This window comes from Capra hircus, chromosome 29, assembly GCF_001704415.2.
Source record: "Capra hircus breed San Clemente chromosome 29, ASM170441v1, whole genome shotgun sequence".
In the NCBI taxonomy this organism is placed as follows: Eukaryota; Metazoa; Chordata; class Mammalia; order Artiodactyla; family Bovidae; genus Capra; species Capra hircus.
Genome location: NC_030836.1, coordinates 36,446,334 through 36,463,438, shown reverse-complemented (window position 1 = coordinate 36,463,438; position 17,105 = coordinate 36,446,334). Strand labels below are relative to the sequence as shown.

General features: G+C 46.6%; 1 non-coding gene across 1 annotated transcript; it reads right to left on the bottom strand.

Moving 5' to 3' along the window:
* TRNAF-GAA lies at positions 16,828-16,900 on the bottom strand. The gene has a single exon. It is a non-coding gene; the product is annotated as a tRNA-Phe (tRNA).

Sequence of the window (17,105 nt, the reverse complement as noted above, 5' to 3'; positions counted from 1 at the left end):
AGGACCACAGCCCTGTCTAACTCAATGAAAGTAAGCCATGGCCACGGGGCAACCCAAGACGGGCGGGTCATGGTGGAGAGGTCTGACAGAATGTGGTCCACTGGAGAAGGGAATGGCAAACCACTTCAGTATTCTTGCCATGAAAACCCCATGAACAGTATGAAAAGGCAAAATGATAGGATACTGAAAGAGGAACTCCCCAAGTCAGTAGGTGCCCAACATGCTACTGGAGAGCAGTGGAGAAATAACTCCAGAAAGAATGAAGAGATGGAGCCAAAGCAAAAACAATACCCAGCTGTGGATGTGACTGGTGATAGAAGCAAGGTCCGATGCTGTAAAGAGCAATAATGCATCAATTCAGTTCAGTTCAGTCGCTCAGTCGTGTCCAACTCTTTGCGACCCCATGAATCGCAGCACGCCAGGCCTCCCTGTCCATCACCAACTCCCGGAGTTCACTCAGATTCACGTCCATCGAGTCAGTGATGCCATCCAGCCATCTCATCCTCTGTCCTCCCCTTCTCCTCCTGCCCCCAATCCCTCCCAGCATCAGAGTCTTTTCCAATGAGTCAACTCTTTGCATGAGGTGGCCAAAGTACTGGAGTTTCAGCTTTAGCATCATTCCTTCCAAAGAAATCCCAGGGTTGATCTCCTTCAGAATGGACTGGTTGGATCTCCTTGCAGTCCAAGGGACTCTCAAGATTCTTCTCCATCACCACAGTTCAAAAGCATCAATTCTTTGGCGCTCAGCTTTCTTCACAGTCCAACCCTCACATCCATACATGACTACTGGAAAAACCATAGCCTTGACTAGACGGACCTTAGTCGGCAAAGTAATATCTCTGCTTTTAAATATGTTATCTAGGTTGGTCATAACTTTTCTTCCAAGGAGTAAGCGTCTTTTAATTTCATGGCTGCAGTCACCATCTGCAGTGATTTTGGAGCCCCAAAAAATAAAGTCTGACACTGTTTCCACTGTTTCCCCATCTATTTCATAGGAACCTGGAATGTCACGTCCATGAATCAAGGCAAATTGGAAGTGGTCAAACAAGATATGGCAAGAGTGAACGTCGACATTCTAGGAATCAGTGAACTAAAATGGATTGGAATGGGTGAATTTAACTCAGATGACCATTATATCTACTACTGTGGGCAGGAATCACTCAGAAGAAGTGGAGTAGCCATCATAGTTAACAAAAGAGTCTGAAATGCAGTACTTGGATGCAATCTCAAAAACGACAGAATGATCTCTGTTCGTTTCCAAGGCAAACCATTCAATATCACAGTAATCCAAGTCTATGCCCCAACCAGTAATGCTGAAGAAGCTGAAGTTAAACGGTTCTATGAAGACCTTTTAGAACTAACACCCAAAAAGGATGTCCTTTTCATTATAGGGGACTGGAACGCAAAAGTAGGAAGTCCAGAAACACCTGGAGTAACAGGCAAATTTGGCCTTGGAATGCAGAACGAAGCAGGGCAAAGACTAATAGAGTTTTGCCAAGAAAATGCACTGGTCATAGCAAACACCCTCTTCCAACAATGCAAGAGAAGACTCTACACATGGACATCACCAGATGGTCAACACCGAAATCAGATTGATTATATTCTTTGCAGCCAAAAATGGAGAAGCTCTATACAGTCAACAAAAACAAGACCAGGAGCTGACTGTGGCTCTGATCATGAACTCCTTATTACCAAATTCAGACTTAAATTGAAGAAAGTAGGGAAAACCACTAGATCATTCAGGTATGACCTAAATCAAATCCCTTATGATTATACAGTGGAAGTGAGAAATAGATTTAAGGGCCTAGATCTCATAGATAGAGTGCCTGATGAACTATGGAATGAGGTTCGTGACATTGTACAGGAGACAGGGATCAAAACCATCCCCATGGAAAAGAAATGCAAAAAAAGCAAAATGGCTGTCTGGGGAGGCCTTACAAATAGCTGTGAAAAGAAGAGAGGCGAAAAGCAAAGAAGAAAAGGAAAGATATAAGCATCTGAATGCAGAGTTCCAGAGAATAGCAAGAACAGATAAGAAAGCCTTCTTCAGCAATCAATGCAAAGAAATAGAGGAAAACAACAGAATGGGAAAGACTAGAGATCTCTTCAAGAAAATTAGAGATACTAAGGGAACATTTCATGCAAAGATGAGCTCGATAAAGGACAGAAATGGTATGGACCTAACAGAAGCAGAAGATATTAAGAAGAAGTGGCAAGAATACACAGAAGAACTGTACAAAAAAGATCTTTATGACCCAGATAATCACGATGGTGTAGTCACTCATCTAGAGCCAGACATCGTGGAATGTGAAGTCAAGTGGGCCTTAGAAAGCATCACTACGAACAAAGCTAGTGGAGGTGATGAAATTCCAGTTGAGCTATTTCAAATCCTGAAAGATGATGCTGTGAAAGTGCTGCACTCAATATGCCAGCAAATTTGGAAAACTCAGCAGTGGCCACAGGACTGGAAAAGGTCAGTTTTTATTCCAATCCCGAAGAAAGGCATTGCCAAAGAATGCCCAAATTACCAGCTAGATCATGGAAAAAGCAAGAGAATTCCAGAAAAACATCTATTTCTGCTTTATTGACTATGCCAAAGCCTTTGACTGTGTGGATCACAATAAACTGTGGAAAATTCTGAAAGAGATGGGAATACCAGACCACCTGACCTGCCTCTTGAGAAATCTGTATGCAGGTCAGGAAGCAACAGTTAGAACTGGACATGGAACAACAGACTGGTTCCAAATAGGAAAAGGAGTACATCAAGGCTGTCTATTGTCACCCTGCTTATTTAACTTCTATGCAGAGTGCATCATGAGAAACGCTGGACTGGAAGAAACACAAGCTGGAATCAAGATTGCTGGGAGAAATATCAATAACCTCAGATATGCAGATGACACCACCCTTATAGCAGAAAGTGAAGAGGAACTCAAAAGCCTCTTGATGAAAATGAAAGAGGACAGTGAAAAAGTTGGCTTAAAGCTCAACATTCAGAAAATGAAGGTCATGGCATCCGGTCCCATCACTTCATGGGAAATAGATGGGGAAACAGTGGAAACAGTGTCAGACTTTATTTTGAGGGGCTCCAAAATCACTACAGATGGTGACTGCAGCCGTGAAGTTAAAAGACACTCCTTGGAAAAAATGTTATGACCAACCTAGATAGCATATTCAAAAGCAGAGACAGTATTTTGCCAACTAAGGTCCGTCTAGTCAAGGCTATGGTTTTTCCTGTGGTTGTGTATGGATGTGAGAGTTGGACTGTGAAGAAGGCTGAGTGCCGAAGAATTGATGCTTTTGGACTGTGGTGTTGGAGAAGAATCTTGACAGTCCTTGGACTGTAAGGAGATCCAACCAGTCCATTCTGTAGGAGATCAGCCCTGTTTTTCTTTGGAAGGAATGATGCTGAAGCTGAAACTCCAGTACTTTGGCTCCCTCATGTGAAGAGTTGACTCATTGGAAAAGACTCGGATGCTGGGAGGGATTGGGGGCAGGAGGATAAGGGGCCGACAGAGGATGAGATGGCTGGATGGCATCACGGACTCGATGGACGTGAGTCTGAGTGAACTCCGGGAATTGGTGATGAAAAGGGTGGCCTGGCGTGCTGCGATTCATGGGGTCACAAAGAGTCGGACACGACTGAGCGACTGGACTGGACTGAACTGAACTGAACTGAAGACAGGAATAGTGTACTTACTAGGGATGTTGTAAAGCTGAGATGGGCTTCCCTGGTTGCTCTCTCTGTAGTAAAGAATCCGCCGGCCAATGCAGGAGACTCAGGTTCAATCCCTGGGTTTGGGAAGATCCCCTGGAGAAGAAAATGGCATCCCTCTCCAGTATTCTTACCTGGGAAACCCCCTGGACAAAGGAGCCTGGCAAGCTAGAGATGGGGTCTCAAAGAGTCAGACACAACTTAATGACTGAACAGCAAGACTTAGGTAGGTTAGTGTGTGAGCAGTGTCTGGACGGATGAACGCGGTGAGTGCTGCACATATTTTAACTGCTGCTGCTGCTTTTACTTCCTACTGCTCCGCTGTTTACTCTCCCTGGGGTCCCTGCCCTGCCAGCCGAGCGTCCTCACTCAGCCCAGGTTCATGGCGCTTGGCATGTCTCTCCCACGTTACCTTGAAGGTGTTTATTCATTTGTCTCTTAACTATTAAAACTTAGGTTTTAATCTCCTTGAAGGCAGCACCCTGAACTCTGCTGGCATTCAATTCATTGCTGCTAAGAGGCAGACAATTTCAACTCTGGGGCTTCGAATGAAGCCCTGGTCTGTCTCTATTCAGTACACAAAAGAAGAAGTGGTAGGGGGGAGGGGGAGGGCGGGGATGGATGACAGACTTTGTTATTTCAGCCAAAATGGAATAGGGGCTGTTACTCCTGCCATGTCTAAATTTCAGCTCATTGCCTTGAAGGCGAATCTTTTGGAATTGGGTCTCAGTCGATAGATTGTAAGAGGCTCACCTTTTCTGGGCCCTTATTGTTAGGCTCATGAATTTTTGTAATTAATGCTTATTGCATTCTATGTGAACTTCAGTCCTTTGACGATCCATCTGGACCTGTCCATGCGTAAGGACCCAGTTCCCACCCGCACCCCCGTGCCTCCGCTGTTGAAGGTTGCTCAGCCTTGGGGCACTGACCAAGGCAGCCACCTGGGGGCACTGTAGTTACACTAGTCTCCCCGGTAACAGTGGCACCAGGACCCAGCTCTCAGCACCAGTCAGGCGCTATCATCTGCATTCCACAGACAGAAAACAGTATTATAGTAGAGCTGGGATTTTAAACTGGCTTCAGAGACAGCTGGCTGCCCTAGTGTCAGCTGAGACAGGAGCAGGCAGCTCTGTGGTGTTCCAGGAGTGTAGGGCTGTGGTTAGGTGTGAGCTCTGGTGTCAGGGCTTCCCCTTGTGGCTCAGTTGGTAAAGAAAATGCCTGCGATGCAGGAGACCCCGGTTCGATCCCTGGGTTGGGAAGATTCCCTGGATACGGGAAAGGCTACCCACTCTAGTACTCTGGCCTGGAGAATTCCATGTACGGTATAGTCCATGGGGTTGCAGAGTCAGACAGGACTGAGTGACTTTCACCTTTCTGGTGTCAGAAGCCAGGTTTGAATCCCAGCATTACAGCTTTCTACAACTTAGGTCTTCATGTCTCCGCTTCTGCAGGTGTGGGCTTCCCCAGTGATTCAAGCAGCAAAGAATCTGCCTGCGACGTAGGAGATACAGGAGGTGCAGGTTCAATCTCTGGGTCGGGAATATCACCTGGAGGAAGGTATGGCAACCCACTCCAGTATTCTTGCCTGGAGAATCCCATGGACAGAGGAGCCTGACGGGCTACAGTCCATGAAGTCCCAAACAGTCGGACACGACAGAGCATGTGATGGATTATTAATATCATCTGTCTGTAAAACTCAGTGCCTCAAATCAAACAGGGCTGTTGAGCTGATACATGCCTCCTGGGAAAACCCTCCATAGCCGCTGCTTCTCTTCGCTGCTGTTGTCTGCACTGGCGTGACACTGTTGGCCCTGGTGGCCTTGGGGTCCGCACCTGTGTTATAAAAGTGGGGCCCACAGGGCCTTCTTCATTTGTAAGTCTTCCATTTATTAAGCTCTGATGACACGAGGTGCAACGTGACGACGCCGGGAGGTGGGAGCACACAGATGACACGACCCTGGGCTGTAGACGTTGGATAGAGGCGTCAATGCAGAAGACAGGGTGCAGCTTTTTTTGAAAGGCAGGTAAATCTGGGGAGAGGTTGACATAGGCACATTTTGGAGAAGTAAAAATCCCCTAGGTTGCCCCACGGTAGGGGTGGCTGGTGTACGGAGAGGCCCAAGTTAGGAGGGAGGAGGGAGGGGGGATGGGGTGGGAGAGAGACAGTGTGGAGGGCCTTGGGAGGCAGGATGTGGGGACATGACCCACAGATTGTGAAGGCAGGTTGGGAGACAGCCAGTCTCAATCAGCAGCTTGAAGTCTTAAGATCTCATCTGAAGAATTTCAAAATTTGGAACAGGTCTTTAACCCAAGTTTTAAAAGTTTTTTTTTTTAAATTTTAATTGTGAAACATTCATTCAAAAGGGTCTAAAACATATCTTCTATTTAAAGGATAATAAACACCCTTGTACCTACCACCCAGCTTAGGAAAGACAGCATTGGGGCCTGCTGTGCACCCTTCTGCAAACATGTCCCTCTTTCTACCCAGCAGAGGAAACTGCTACCCTACCCTAATATGGGGTTTTATATTTATGCCACTATCTATATCTTTGCTTTTATAATTTTGCCATAATCCATTTTTCTTCCCTTTTTTTTGCTGACTTTTGTACTTTGTATAACTGCACTCATTCAGCTTGCAATCTTTGACTTTATCCACTCAACATTGTTCTTGAGACTCATCAGTACTGACTCTCATAGCTATTGTTCAGTCACTAAGTCATGTCCAGCTCTTTGCAGCTCCATGGACTGCAGCACACCAGGCTTTGCTGTTCTTCACTATCTCCTAGAGTATGCTCAAATTCATGTCCATTGAGTCAGTGATACCATCCAACCATTTCATCCTCTGTCACCCCCTTTACCTCCTGCCCTCAATTTTTCCCAGCATCAGGGTCTTTTCCAATGAGTCAGCTCTTCGCATCAGGTGGCCAAAGTATTGGAGCTTCAACTTCAGCATCAATCCTTCCAGTGAATATTCAGGGTTGATTTCCTTTAGAACTGACTTTTTTGCTCTCCTTGCTGTCCAAGGGACTCCTGAGAGACTTCTCACACAGCTGCAGTTCTTAACTATTTTGCCAACAAGTGCAAGTGGCCAAACAGAACTACCCCCCAGGTTGCTGGAACAGCATTCACTGTGGATGGGGATAGCCAGGTCCCCAGGGCGCATTCATCCTGGGCAGAGTGCTCCAGGGGAGGGACTCCTATCATCAGGCTGAGATGCTCTTGAGTTGGGTGATTGGGAAGCATAGCTTCTCCTTTGTCATCCCCAGGGGAAGGGATACACTAACACTTTGATGGGGCAGAATCTTGCTTCTGGCCCGATCTGCCAGCTCCTTGTTTGTGCTGGGTTCAGGCAGTGGTGGGTGTGGTTGTCCCAGCTCTTTCCCCTGAAATGACCATGAATCTAGGGCCAAAAGCATGCTGGTACAGCTGTTTGATGTGGCTAGCAGGCAGCAGGATTCACTCATTGCATTCATAGTTGGAGAAGCACCAGCCCCGTCCTCGGACATAATTAAGGGGCCGGGGTCCAAGCTTTGTAATGATCAGCACCTTAGGCTCTTGGCAGCAGCTGGATTCCACAGAGATAAGAGGCCAGCTCCTTTCCTTGGGAGGCCAGCCTGTAGGGGATAAACTTGGACAGGTTAATCCTTATATGTCATTCACTGTAGAGCCCCAATATAGGAATACCCTACACTGCCCTTTTATGTCCTAATGTTGATAATGGACATGTGTGTGCTTAGCCACTCAGTCATGTCCAATTCTTTGCGACCCCTTGGACTGTAGCCTGCCAGGCTCCTCTGTCCATGGGGATTCTCCAGGCAAGAATACTGGAGTGGATGGCCATGCCTTCCTCCAGGGGATCTTCCTGACCCAAGGATCAAACCCAGGTCTCATGTACTACAGGCAGATTCTTCACAGTCTGTGCCACCAGGGAAGCCCAATAATGGACACAGAGGTTTCCAGTTATTTTACGATTATAAATAGTGTTTCTGTGAGCATTCTGGTGCAAGGGTTTTCCCTAGGATATTAATCTAGGGGAGGATTTATTATATAGATCATATATATCTATATCATATATATCATATAGATCATATGTATATCATATTATACATGATATGTAATGACAATTTTTAAAATTTATTTTATTCAAGTGTAGTTCATTTACAATGCATTGATTTCTGCTATACAGCAAAGTGATTCAGTTATACATATATTTATATACTCTTTTTTCCATTTTTTTCCATTGTGGTTTATCATGGGCTTTCCTGGTGGCTCAGATGGATGTGAGAGGTGTATATATAATAGCATCTCTTTTTTGACATGTATACACTGCTATATTTATATATTTTTGGCAGTGCTGGGTCTTCATTGCTGCATGTGGGCTTTCTCTAATTGCAGAGAGTGGGGGCAACTCTGTAGTTTCACTGCCAGGCTTCTCATTTCAGAGGCTTCTCTTGTTGGAGAGCATAGGTTCTAGGTACATGGGCTTCAGTAGTTGTGGCTCACGGGCTTAGTTGCTCTGCAGCATGTGGAATATTCCTGGACCAGGATTGAACCTGTGTCCCCTGAATTGGCAGGCAGATTCCTATCTACTGTGGCACCAGGGAAGTCCTGGACTAGCATCTTTACTTTCACATCCATGATTGGCGATGAGGTTGAGCATCTTTTTATCCACTTGTAGGCCATTCGAGTTTATCTTTTGTGAAAGGCCTTTGCCTGTTTGGATTCTTTTTCCTGTTGATTTGCAGATGGTGACTGCAGCCATGAAATTAAAAGACACTTACTCCTTGGAAGAAAAGTTATGACCAACCTAGATAGCATATTCAAAAGCAGAGACATTACTTTGCCGACTAAGGTCCATCTAGTCAAGGCTATGGTTTTTCCAGTGGTCATGTATGGATGTGAGAGTTAGACTGTGAAGAAAGCTGAGTGCCGAAGAATTGATGCCTTTGAACTGTGGTGTTGGAGAAGAATCTTGAGAGTTCCTTGGACTGCAAGGAGATCCAACCAGTCCATTCTGAAGGAGATCAGCCCTGTTTTTCTTTGGAGGGAATGATGCTGAAGCTGAAACTCCAGTACTTTGGCCACCTCATGCAAAGAGTTGACTCATTGGAAAAGACCCTGATGCTGGGAGGGATTGGGGGCAGGAGGATAAGGGGCCGACAGAGGATGAGATGGCTGGATGGCATCACGGACTCGATGGATGTGAGCCTGAGTGAACTCCGGGAGTTGGTGATGGACAGGGAGGCCTGGAGTGCTGCGATTCATGGGGTCGCAAAGAGTCGGACACGACTGAGTGACTGAACTGAACTGAATATATATGTCTATTATATATGTTAATTTATTATTAGTAATATATAGTAATGTAATTATTATATATTTTATATTATATATTTATATATAATATAATTATGTTATATAATTGTTATAATTATAATATATATAAACATTTTGGATCGTAATCCCTTATCAATGTGTTGCAAATATATTCCCAGTTAGCCTTGCCTTCTCACTCTTTTTTATGGTGTTTTGTGATTTTTGGCTTGTGAAATTCTCGTTTCATTTGTGACTCTCAGAATTGTTTCAGATTTTAGCTGAAATCTTTTTTTTTTTTTTTTCCAGTCAAAATTTCCATCTGCTTCTCCTTGAGCCCAGGGACTACTTTAATTATTACCCTGGGATCACTTTAAGTTAAATTCAGCCCTTGAATTTTCTCCAGATTGAATTTTTGAGAGCCTTCACCCCCGCCCTAGACTAAGAATCTGGACCAGAGAGAAGAAAATTGTACTCTTAATTCTCAGCGGAGATTTTTTTTTTTTTAATCCATCCATCCATCCATTCATCACCATGATCAAGATATGCAAGATCCCATGTGGTCCTCTTCCATGCAGTGGGTTTGGTTCTCCTTCTCTGTAGCCTGAGAATGTGGTCCCCTGAGTCCCAGCTTGGGTAGGAATTCTGCCTCGAAGCTCCCTGCCTCTGGCAGCCCCGGGGCTGATCTGTGGTCCGTGTGCTCATCAAAGCAGAAGGCCAGGACCTCCAGGCTTCTGCAGAAATCCCCAGAATAGAAGCTGGTTTCACTTCCCAGAGGTTTTGCTTTTACTTTATTTTTGGCCTCTGTGCATAACCTTTAAACAAAAATTAGTTCGGCAATGATTTCAACGTTTTTAAATACACATGTATAAATATAGTTGTTTACTTCAGAAGACTGATCTGGCTATCTGGTCTTCCTACTGCTGCAACAGAGTAGGACTTTTAGGTAAAATGCTCTTACAGAAATGTCTGGGCATGGAGTCACACTTTACAGAATTGAATTGTACTTAAGTTGAAGAAACAGGCTGTGACACGTTCTCCTTTCTATCTAAGGCAAAATGTGGGCCCCCAGGTGCTCAGTGGTAAAAGAATCCATCTGCCAATGCAGGAGATGCAGGAGACTTGGGTTCGATCCCTGGATTGGGAAGATCCCCTGGAGAAGGGAATGGCTACCCCTGAGTACTCTTGCCTAGAGAATCCCATGGACAGAGGAGCGTGGTGGGCTCAGTCCATGGGGTCACAAAGAGTCAGACACGACTGAGTGACTAAGAACACATACACAGCACAATCTCAGTGTCAGGATGAGGGAGGCTGGTGTAGATGGAGAGATAGGGGATCCTCTTTGGTCTCACCTAGCCAGCACAGCCCCTGGCCCTCTCCCCAGGGGGCAGGAAGACAGAAAATCTGGCAGGCTGCCAAGCAGGTCTGCTTCCTGCCACAGGTCAGCAAAAATAGGTTGTTATCAACCCCATCAGGTCTGACTCAACTGTTCCTGAGGCTCAGGTGATTTCTCATACCAGGAGGTGGTTTCAGGGAAGGAAGAAGTTTTAAATTAGGCAAATCTGAACTGGATTTAGACATTCAGGAAAGTCAAAGCTTAGACTGCTTCCTTCCAGAGAAAGCACAGGAAACTTAGCACTGCAGAGGCCTTCATTGTTCACATTCTTTGTACATTTGCTTCTTCAAACAGCACCCTTTGACATGGGAGTGTTGACAGAAGTCTGTATACCATGGAAATTGCACTTGCCAAAGCTACCATCAAAATCCTGAGCCTGTATATATGCAATCGTGGGAGGAAAACTCCTGCATTTTGATCTAGGAGCATCACGAAACAATAAATGGCTACTTTTCTGACTGTATAGGGTAGTGAAAGTCTTTGCCAAGTTCAAAGAGGAAAAATAAAAGGGAAACAATACCCATTGTTACATAATTCTTTCAAACAGCAAGATGGAAGGACCTTATGAAGAAAAATTCATGACCAACTCAGTGGGAAACTTAAAAGATGAGGATATCCACCCCTTGACTTGCAAAAGCTCTTAACAGACAAGAAAACAAACTTGGGAGAGTAGATAAGAGAGACAAAGAAGCAATTTATTAGATATCAGAGTCTATAAAAGATTCTTGGCATGGGACTTCCTTGGTGGTCCAGTGGTTTAAGAATCCGCCTTGTTCCTATGGCTTATTCATGTTGATGGATGGCAGAAGCCAACACAATATTGTAAAGCAGTTATCCTCCAATTAAAAGTAAATAAATTAAGAGTCCGTCTTGCAATGCAGGAGATGTGGGTTCAATCCCTGGCCTGGAAACTGAGATCCCATATGCCTTGGAGGAACTAAAGCCCGAGCAGGGCAACTACTGAGATGATGAGCTCCAGAGGCTGCACACCACAGCTAGAGAACTCACACACCAATGAAAGACCCTGCATGAAACAACTGCAGCTAAGACCCAATGCAGCCAATTTCAAACAATAGCAAATAAAATTTTAAAAAAAGAAAAAAATGCTTAGTCTCTAATCAAAGAAACCTATTTTAAATCAGTGATGCTATTTACCTAGTGATGCTCAGATAGGCAAAGCTTTAGAACGAGACCATCTGTGGTGGCAAGGCTATGAGGGAACAGGCACCCATACATCACCAGAGCCCCACAGTCAGGAGGGGTGTAGCTTTCCACCCAGCGGTTATAAGAATTTCTTCCAAGAAAATGGTGTACAAAAAATTACACACATTGGCAGTTGTATTTGGGCTTCCCAGGTGGCGCCAGTGGGTACAGAACCCACCTGCCAATGCAGGAGACTTGACAGGAGACCCAGGTTCGCTCCCTGGGTCGGGAAGATGCCCTGGAGAAGGAAATGGCAACCCACTCCAGTATTCTTACCTGGAGAATCCCATAGACAGAGGAGCCTGGCGGGCTATAGTCCATGGGGTTGACTGAAGCGAGGAAGCATGCACGCATGCAGTTGTATTCAACACCTGTTATCCTTAACAATAGACTTGCTTTTCATCAAAAGGAGATCAGGGAGTTCCTCATGGGTCTAGTGCTTAGGATTTGGTGCTTTCACTGCCATAGCTCAAGTTCAATCCCTGGTCGGGGAACTAAGATCAAACAAGCTGCCTGGCCAAAACTTTTTTTTTTTTAAGTTTTTAAAAATGAGATTAAATATAGAGTTCAACCATGATATGGAGGAGAATGCAGCTGTTAACAATTATAAACAATGACACAAGATGTTTACCTTTGCATGAAAAAAGGTAAAAGAGAAAAGTCAGTTATACATTGTGATTCCAATTGGAATCTGCAGATTCACACTTGGTTTAAACACAGCATCAGTGCCATTCCCAGAACTATACTCCCAGGCTGTTTAAACGCTCACAATGAGCTTGTGTGATGAGGGTGGTGGTAGAAAGAGTTGGCCCTGGATGGAACTTGAATCCCTGACCCCTCAGAGCATGTCAGCCTGGCTTCTCGAAGCAGCAACAAAACTGAAAAACTAACCCTGAAGAGCACAGCCCGCAGGCCCTGTACAAGCCAGGAGGTTGGACAGGACAGGTCATTCCTAGTCACAGAGGGTAAACAGTCTAGCTAAGGAAAGTGAAGTCAAAAGTGAAAGTGAAGTTGCTCAGTCGTGTCCGACTCTTTGCAAGCCCGTGGACTGCAGCCTATCAGGCTCCTCCATCCATGGGATTTTCCAGGCAAGAGTGCTGGAGTGGATTACCATTTCCTTCTCCAGGGAGCTAAGGGGAGCTCCTTAACTAACTTCCACAGCAAGTGTCTGTGTCTTCCTGCCTGAGGGCTCTATTCTGCTGGGAAAGCCTGAGGCAACCACTTCCCTCAGCCCCTCCTTATCTTGGACTATCAGCTTGTCGTGATATAAGGGAGGAAAAAAATATTAGGTAAGCACTAGGTTTGGGGCAGCAGGAGGAGAAATTGTAGCAGTTAATAGCACTCAGTAAATGTTGCTGTTTTGGCTTCCCAGGTGATGCTAGTGGTTAAGAACCCACCTGCCAATGTGCCAGACATAAAGAGACGCAGGTTTGATCCCTGAGTTGGGAAGATCCCTTGGAAGAGAGCATGACAACCCACTGCAGTATTTTCATCTGGAGAAAAGCCTGGTAGGCTACAGTTCATAGGGTCCCACAGAGTCGGACACAATTGAAGCGACCTAGCATACACACAATATTCTAAGGATTCTTATTTACTAATTCATTTTATCCAACACCCTCATGGGGATAGGTATTATTCCCATTTTACAGATAAGGAAACTGAGGCCCTGAAGAGTTCAATAACTCAACATTACCCAGCTAATAAGAGGTAGAGTCACACAACTCAAACATCCTGGCTGGTATTCCTCCTCCCAGATTGGCCAGCTGCCAGAGCCTGAACCCTACCCACTCTGCCTAGGTTGGGTTAGGTACCCAGCCTACTTTTCCCATTTTAGAACCTCTACATGGCAGCAAAGGCTTTTCTACACTGACAAATTAGTGATGAAGTCCCACAGCATATATGAGCAGATGAAGGTCAGCACCGCACCAGCACCTGTCCTGACCTGTCTGATGGCCTTGGCCACTGGGGAACCAGGAATCATCAGGGTCAATGGACTGCCATTTAGCCTGTGCTGACCATCCTTGTGTGAACCACTCTTGGGGACCAAGGGAGAGGGAAGGGGAGCCGGCGATGGGAGATGTAGCCAGCATCCTCCATGGGAGGCTGGGAGGCCCAGAGAGGGGCTGGGAGGAGCTTGTTTAAGTCTAGTTCTTTAGGCCCTGGAAATTCTGGGTTCCCTCATCCACAATGGCAGCCAGGCAGCACATTTTGCAGACAGCAGGTCAGAACTCCCCGATCTGCGGGAAGGGGGCCATTAGCCCTGCCATTCCCCTTACCCAGCTAGGGCTGCTCTTTGACTCTGCAATGAATTGACTTCCCCCACCTTCTTTCATTCTGCTTCTTTTACCTAGGAATGCTGCCCTTCCTTGCAGGGAGGCAAAGTCTCCCCAGTTCAGTCCTGGGAGACAATGGAGTCTACCGCATAATGTGCGTGTTAGTCACTTAGTCATGACCAACTCTTTGGGACCCTGTGGACTGTAGCCCGCCAGGTTCCTCTATCCATGAAACGTGTTGTAATTGTTTAGTCATTTCAGTCATGTCCAACTCTTTGAGATCCCATGTATTGTAGCCAGGCTCCTCTATTCACGGGATTTCCCAGGCAAGAATACTGGAGTGGGTTGCCATTTCCTCCTCCAGGGGATCTTCCCCACCCAAGGACTGAATTGGTCTCTTATATCTCCTGCATTGGCAGGTGGGTTCTTTGACCACTGAGCCACCACCCCATAATACAGGCCGCAATTCTGAGAAGACAGAGCTGACGCCAAGGAGCAAGTGTCTAAGACAAGAAAGATTCTGTCAGTCATCACCAGTAGCTTTTCCATACCTGCCTTCACTAGGCTGAAACAAGGGTCTACTCAGCCTGTTCACCCTCCTTTGCCTTCTTGGAGCTTCTGGACTTGGCCTGGCTCAGGCCCATGAAGACATCAACCCCTCAGACCAGGGCAAGAGCAAGAGAACTGCCCAGAGGAGAGGGCTTGGGTTATAGTTCCTGGTGGAACCTGCCAGGCAGAAGGTCTGAAGGATAGAGGGCTGGGCGAGGGACGCTCTCCCCCACCCCAGACCTTTGTAATCACAGTGGGCAGAGCTGAAGCTGAGTTGCAGATGAGGTGGACCATGACTACCTTTGCTTAGTTCCCCAGTGAATGCAGTTACACCGTCTCCTGCCCTCACTACAGCCAGAACTTCCCCGTTTTGTTGGCATACCCCAGGGGCCCGAGGCCTGAAGGGCTGACCCAAAGGCCTGGTACCCGAGGGCCCATACACGGAGTCCTGCCTGGAGGAATCCTCAAAGCCCAGGGACCTGCAGAGCTCCCCATGCTCTGGGCTTGGCAGTGTCACTGGGGTGACCTGAGAATCACGGCCGTCCTGCTCACCATGTGACCCAGAAGCCAGGAACAGGCCTGCAGATGGGAAAACAAAGAACCCTCCATCCTGTCCCCCCACCCCAGACTCACCCGCAATCCCTGATCTACACGTACTCGAGGTCTCCAGGGGCGGCAGGCAGAGATGCTGCAGAGGAAGTAAACCTGGTGGGACGAGAATAAGGTCCAGGCACGGGGCTGGCTCGGAGCCTCGGGCAGGAAGCAGTGAGGTAGGAACATGGGATCTGGGACCCAGCCCAGGTCCACAGTGCTGCTGGCTGGGCAGGCGGGGAAAGATCTGGGCATACTGACCAACCCCAGTCCCATGAGGTACAGAGCCATGTGTGCTGCTTAAGCATTTGGAGTCCAGGCCTTCCTCCTTCTGGATGGCTCACGTCTATAGCAGAGGACCAGGCAGGCAGGAACCACTACTCCTGGTAGCACCCTGGCTCAACCTGCAGGGTCCCCCTGGGAGGGTCTATTTTCTCTCTTTGCTTGGTGTTGACCAACAGCAGGAGAGCCAGTGTTTGGCGCCCTCTTTTCCTGGCTCTCGATGACCAATGACTGAAGGTGAGGTGAGAGTCAGGTTACCACTGCTTCCAGAAACACAAGGCCATGGGCAGCTCCCAAAAGGAGTAGAAGCAGGAGAAACTGACCTGAACCAACCTTCAGCTTCCTAGGCTTCCCTCGTGGCTCAGGTGGTAAAGAATCTGCCTGCAAAGAGGGATACCTGGCTTCCATCCTTGGGTCAGGAAGATCCCCTGGAGGAGGGCATGGCTATCCGCTCCAGTATTCTTGCCTGGAGAATTCCACTGACAGAGGAGCCTGCAGGGCTACAGTCCATGGGGTCGCAGAGTAAGAAATAACTCAGCAATTAACAGCACAGCCCTCAGCAGCCCATCCAACAGGTACCCCTTCATCCAGCAGGTTAGGATTTCTTGGCTCAGGAAGAAGTACACAGCAGAGCTGATTATTAAGCCACCGTCCCAGGTGCTAACCAGTGATGAAATGGCTTCCCTGATGGAATGGGCTTCCCTGATGGTCCAGTGATTAAGAATCCATCTGCAAATGCAGAAGACACAAGTTCGATGCCTGGTCCGTGAAAATCCCAGCACACCAGTCATCCACCACAACCACTGAAGCCCACACGCCTAAAGCCCATGCTCCACAAGAGAAGTCATTGCGATAAGAAGCCTGCCCACCACAACTAGAGAGGAGCCCCCACTCGCGGCAACGAGAGAAAACCTACATGAAGCAATGAAGACCCATCACAGCCAAAAATAAATACATAAATAAAATAAAATATACAAAAATCAGCCTTTATTAATGTGAAAGATGTATCTTGTTTGGTAGAACGAATGTTAAACAGTAGCATGTGTCCTATGGTGCCATTTGTAGATTATGTAGAAAAACCTAAACATACCCTTGTTTTTGTTCAGTTGCCAAGTCATGCCTGACTCTGCGATCTCATGGGATGCAGCATGCCAGGCTTCCCTGTCCTTCACCATCTCCTGCAGTTTGCTCAAACTCATGTCCATTGAGTCAGTGATGCCATCCAACCATCTAATCCTCTGTCGCCCCCTTCTCCTCTTGCCCTCAATCTTTCCCAGCATCAGGGTCTTTTCCAATGAGTTGGTTCTTCGCATCAGGTGGCCAAAGTATTGGAGCTTCAGCTTTAGCAACAGTCCTTCCAATGAATATTCAGGGTTGATTTCCTTTAGAATTGACTGGTTTGATCTCCTTGCTATCCAAGGGACTCTCAAGAGTCTTCTCTAACACATTTCAAAAGCATCAATTCTTTGGCATGCAATAAAACTGCCATTGGTGGTGACACCTAAAACCATTGCCGAAACCCGGGATTGAACCAGGGACCTTTAGATCTTCAGTCTAACGCTCTCCCAACTGAGCTATTTCGGCTACTTCTAAATATACCCTTAATGTATCTATATTTACCTTCCAAAGAAGCTATGTGATAAAAATTCAAAGCAGAATTATGCTCGACTCATCATTCCTAGACTCAGAAATGAGGCCACTCTAGGGCACCATGCCTGGCTCATATTAGGTTGATTCAGCATTTCCCTCCCTCCCTCTGGAGTGGTTTGCAGGTCAGGGCTCACTGCCC